Raw genomic sequence first — 5,838 nt, forward strand, 5'->3', positions numbered from 1 at the left:
CAAGATGGCCATATTACCCAAAGCAATATACAAATTTAATGCAATTCCCATCAAAATTCCAATGACATTTTTTAAAGAAATAGAGCAAAAAATCATCAGATTTATATGGAACTATAAAAAACCCCAAATAGCCAAAGCAATCCTAAAGAAAAAGAATGAAGCTGGGGCCATTACAATACCTGACTTCAAACTATATTATAGGGCCACGACAATCAAAACAGCATGGTATTGGCAGAAAAGTAGACACTCAGACCAATGGAACAGAATAGAAAGTCCAGAAATAAAACCACATATATATAGTCAAATAATTTTTGATAAAGGGGCCAACAACACACAATGGAGAAAAGAAAGCCTCTTTAATAAATGGTGCTGGGAAAACTGGAAAGCCACATGCAAAAGAATGAAACTGGACTACGGTTTGTCCCCCTGTACTAAAATTAACTCAAAATGGATGAAAGATCTAAACATAAGACCTGAAACAATCAAGTACATAGAAGAAGACATAGGTACTAAACTCATGGACCTGGGTTTTAAAGAGCATTTTATGAATTTGACTCCAAAGGCAAGAGAAGTGAAGGCAAAAATTAATGAATGGGACTACATCAGACTAAGAAGTTTTTGCTCAGCAAGAGAAACTGAAACAAAATAAACAGACAGCCAACTAAATGGGAAATGGTATTTTCAAACAACAGCTCAAATAAGGGCCTAATATCCAAAATATACAAAGAACTCATAAAACTCAACAACAAACAATCCAATAAAAACTTGGGAAGAGGACATGAACAGACACTTCTCCCAGGAGGAAGTACAAATGGCCAACAGATATATGAAAAAGATGCTCATCTTCTTTAGTTATTATAGAAATGGAAATCAAAACTGCAATGAGATACCACCTCACACCTGTTAGGTTAGCTATTATTAATAAGACAGATAATAGCAAATGTTGGAGAGGCTGTAGAGAAAAAGGAACCCTCATACACTGTTGGTAGGAATGTAAAGTAGTACAACCATTATGGAAGAAAGTATGGTGGTTCCTCAAAAGAACTGAAAATAGAACAAAGTATCCAGCCTTAAAGATCTCCTAGGAAAAAATAACCCAATGGAATACTTGGATAATCAAGTAATTCATTAAAGAGAAAAACCACACAGACAATAACATAAAAATATGTTATTTGTCCCTTGCCTCTTCCAGCTTCTGGTGGCTACTGACATTCCTTGGCTTGTGGTTACATCACTCCAATCTCTGCCTCTCTGGTCCCATCACCTTCTCTCCTTCTGTGTGATATCTCCCTCTGTCTCCTTCCCATAAGGACACTTGTTGCATTTAGGGTACAGTCAGGTACCATGATACCTCCCCCACCTCAAGATCCTTAATTTAATCACATTATTTGCCATAGTACGTGCTAGTCATCCTTTTGTCATATAAAGTAATACTGACAGTTTCCAAAACTTAGCATGTGATTACCTTTGTGGGAGGGAGTGGGCATTATTCAACCTACTATAGTCTAGTTGATTCCAGGTTCCTTGTTGTGGAATGGAGTTCATAACTATCCAATAGGGTTGTTGCGATCTTTGAATGAGTTAACACATGTAAGGCACTTATAACAGTGTCTGGCACATAGTAACTGCTCAAGAAATAGTACCTGCCACTGCTAGTAGCGATAGTGCAGTGCTGAAGGGTTAAGCAAGACACAAAAAGTCCCAACAAATAAAAGGATAGAAGATTGCTTTTTAAAATTCAACTCCATCGCTTCTTGGCCTTTTGGCTAGGATCAAGTGTGGTATCTGTTCTTATCAGTTTAATATCTGATACATCCTCTATTCGAGGACAATATAAAAATTCAACTCCATTAACATTTAAATTATCTATATAATAAAGAACTCTATATATCGTAAAGATACACTTCACACTGGAAGAAGATATTGTCAATGCATGAATGAAAGATTAGAACCTATAATTATAAAGAATTCCTATAAATCACTAAGAAAAAGATAACCCTATATAAAAAAAATAGGCAACAGATTTCAATAGGCGATTCACAGAAAGGACACATAAATGGCTCATAAATATGAGGTGATGTTTAACCTAACTAGTAATCCAAAAGATGTATTTAAACTACAGAGAGATATCATTTCACTTCTATTAGGTGGGTAGATATGAGAAGTCTAACAATGCACCAATTAATGGCAAAGATAAGAGCAATGGGGAGAGTGTAGATGGTAACGACTGATTTGCAGTTCAATATAAGCAATGTTTAAATCACATTTCATCAATCTAAGAGCACAGATTACAAGATGCATCATTATTTTATGGACCAATAATAGAATAACACTGTGAAATCATTGTAAAACATCAAGAATTTCAGAGATGTTAAAATGAGAAAAAAAGGTACATCTCAACTATGAAATACAGTAACATTAATAGAAGAAAAATTGGAAAAAACCTACACATTTATTCACCACAGAAATGGCTTCATAAAGTGCACCATACATTTATACCATGAAATTCTTATAGCAGTTAAAAGGAATAGATCACCAAAAAAAAGAAAAAAAAGATATTACTGGACGAAAATCACAAAATGCAGAATCATGTTCAACAGTATAACATTTATGTTCTCTCTTTCTCACGCACACACACACACACAAGAAGTTGCACCAAACTTGTAAAAATTACTTTTTGTGGTGAATGGAATGCATCAATGCCTCCATTTTCCAGTTTTCCCTGGCTTGACATCCCCCTGTGACACCTGTGAATACTGACTCCTGGCTGAACTGTGTGATTCACTTCAGCCAACAGGGTGGTAGAAAACTTGACACAAGGGAAAGCCTGTAAAAGCACTTAACATGTTGCCTTGAAGATCCTTGCAACTAAACAACAGAGATTCTAGAAATACCCTCACAGAAGAATGAGTTGGGGAGACCAATGTAGATCGAGTTCCAGCCACCCAGACTAACTAGACCACAGTCATGCTGACAGGTGTTCACCAGAAATTTCAGCTCTTAGTATCCATTCAGACCAAAAAGAATCAAATAGTAATGTGCCTCCTACCACAACTTTCACAAGACTAAGATTAGAACAGACACATAGGCACAGAGAATAGATTGGTGGTGTCCAGAGAGGAGTTGTGTTAGGGGACTGGGTGAAAAAAGTGAAGAGATTAAAATACAGATTGATAGTTACAAAATAGTCCCAGCGCATGACCCATGATGGTGCAATAAATAAAGCATCAACCCGGAACACTGAGCCCAAAGTCTCTGGCTTGAGCCCAAAGGTCACCTGTCAGATTCCTAGTCAAGGCATGTACAAGAAGCAATCAATGCACAACTAAAGTGAAGCAATGAATTAATGTTTCTCTCTCCCTCTCTCTCACCCTTCCTGTGTGTGTGTCTCTCTCTCCCTTCCTCTCTCTCTGTCTCAAAAAAAAATTGTCACAGGCGTAGAGAATACATTTAATAATATTGTTATAACTATGTAAGGTACTAGGTGGGTACTGGAAATATTGCTGGGGAGGATCACTCTATAAAATATATATTGTCTGACCACCATGCTGTACACCTGAAACCAATACAAAATAATATTAAATGTAAACTTTAATTTAAAAATAAAACTAAAAAAAAAATTACCCCCCTCAAAAAAAAATAGAGACATTTGACCAAAAAGGATACACAGACAACAAGCATGTGAGAAACTATTCGACATCATCTGCCATGAGGAAAATGTAAATCAAGACCAGACTGAGCAATCATTCCATCTGCTGGGACAGTAAACAGTGACGTTGCCAAATGCTTATAAGGATATAGAGAAATTGGCTCTCATTTATGTCGGGGTGGGATGGGTGGCATGAAATGGGACAGCCACGCTGGAAAGCACTTTGGTAGTTTCTTGAAAAACTAAAAATATCCTGACTATATGACCCAACATTTGACCTAGCAATCACTTATACAAGCATGTATAAATGTTATGTGGGTATGTTTTTATTTCTGTGTTGAAATAAATATTTTATTCTTTATCAAAATAAAAAATTTACATTCACACAACACTTATACATGCTTGTTTATAGCAACTTTATTTATAATAGCCAAAATTTGGAAACAACCAAAACTTCTCTAAATAGGTGAATAGTTAAGGCATGATATGCCCATAGCACAGAACACTAGTCATCAGTAAAAAGGAAGTAATTATTGATACACACCACAAGAACACACAATGGATTTTTAAGGCATTATGATATATGAAAAAGGCCAATCTCAAAAGGTCACATACTATGAGAGTCAATTTACATAAAATTTTCAGAATGACAAAATTATAGAGATGGAAAATAGATTAGTAGTTGCCCAACACTGGAGATAGTTGAGGGTGGAGGGTGGGGTATGTCTATATAGGAGTAGCAAGAGAGAGATCTTTACAGCAATGGAACAGTTCTATTGCAATGGTTTTTACACAAATCTATACAACTGATAAAGTGACAGAACTGTAGGCCCTGGCTGGTTAGTTCAATCAGTTAAGAGTGTCATCCCAAACAAGATTGCAGGTTCAATCCCTGGTCCAGACACACATGGGAAGCAACCACTGAATGTACAACTGAATGGAAAAATAATTGAATGCTTCTCTTCCCTCTCCTCTCGGTATCTCTAAAAATTAATAAAAAATTAAGCCTTAGCCAGATAGCTGAGTTGGTTGGAGCATTGTCCTGGAGCATAGAGATTGCCAGTTTGATTCCCCAATCAGGACACATATAGGAGCAGATTGATGTTCCTGTCTCTCCCTGTCTCTTTCAAAAAAAGAAAATAATACCTCTCTCAAAAAAAAAAAGTGACAGAACTGTAAACACACATTATACCAATGCCAGTTTCCTGGTTTTGACATCGTATTACAATTACGTAAGCTATGACCTTTGTGGGAGAAGATACACAGGATTTCTCTGCACTATCTTGGCAACTTCCTGTAAATCCATAATTATTTTAAAATAAAAAGCTTTAAAAATAAAAATTAAATTTTAAAATACTAAATCTTAACATAAAACATATGCTAAAATAGCTTATTTCTAGATTTTCTGGTTGCAGAATTGTAGATTATGTAATCAAAAATGAACCTGTGCCTGACCTGTGATGACTCAGTGGATAAAGTGTTGATCTGGAACGCTGAGGTTGCCGGTTTGAAACCCTGGGCTTGCCTGGTGAAGGCACATATGGGAGTTGACACTTCCTGCTCCTCCCCTTGTTCTATCTCTTTCCTCTCTCTCCTCTCTCTCTAATAAAAATGAATAAATAAAATCTAAAATATATATTTTTTTTAATTATTAAAAATAAATTTACCTTGTCAGCCTTGGCCAGTAGCTCAGTTGTTAAAACATTTTCCCCAAAGCACCAAGGTTACAGGTTCAATGCCTGATCAGGGCACACAAGAATCAACCGATGAATGCATAAATAAGTAGAACAACAAATCAATGTTTCTCTCTCTAAAATCAATAAATTAAATTTAAATCTTCACTTTTTTTTTATTTTCATTTTTTGGTATCCTTGCTGGGCTGAGGGTAGTCAGACTCGTGTACACCTGGTCTTTCTGCATGATAACATAGCTGGACAGTGCTTTTTAAACTAGAAGTTGAGATCCATTTATGAACTGTGAAAAAGAGTTTGTGTCTAGAAACCAGCATTGATTTTGAATGAAATAGAGTCACCCAGAAATTATCACAGTACAATACAAAATAAGGACAAGCATGATTTTTTGAAATTTTCATGTAAATTTTTTATGTGGGTGTATACACTGGGTCACTACAGAAAATGTATTTCTTACTGGGCATTACCAAGAATACTGTCCTAGGACAACACCTCCCT

At 35.9% G+C, this 5,838-nt stretch overlaps 1 pseudogene; it reads left to right on the top strand.

The window, feature by feature from the left end:
• The first annotated feature begins 1,746 nt into the window (after window positions 1–1,746).
• LOC136336787 (U2 spliceosomal RNA) lies at window positions 1,747–1,859 on the top strand (annotated as a pseudogene).
• The last annotated feature ends 3,979 nt before the right edge of the window (window positions 1,860–5,838 follow it).

Source organism: Saccopteryx bilineata, chromosome 4 (genome assembly GCF_036850765.1).
Source record: "Saccopteryx bilineata isolate mSacBil1 chromosome 4, mSacBil1_pri_phased_curated, whole genome shotgun sequence".
NCBI lineage: Eukaryota > Metazoa > Chordata > Mammalia > Chiroptera > Emballonuridae > Saccopteryx > Saccopteryx bilineata.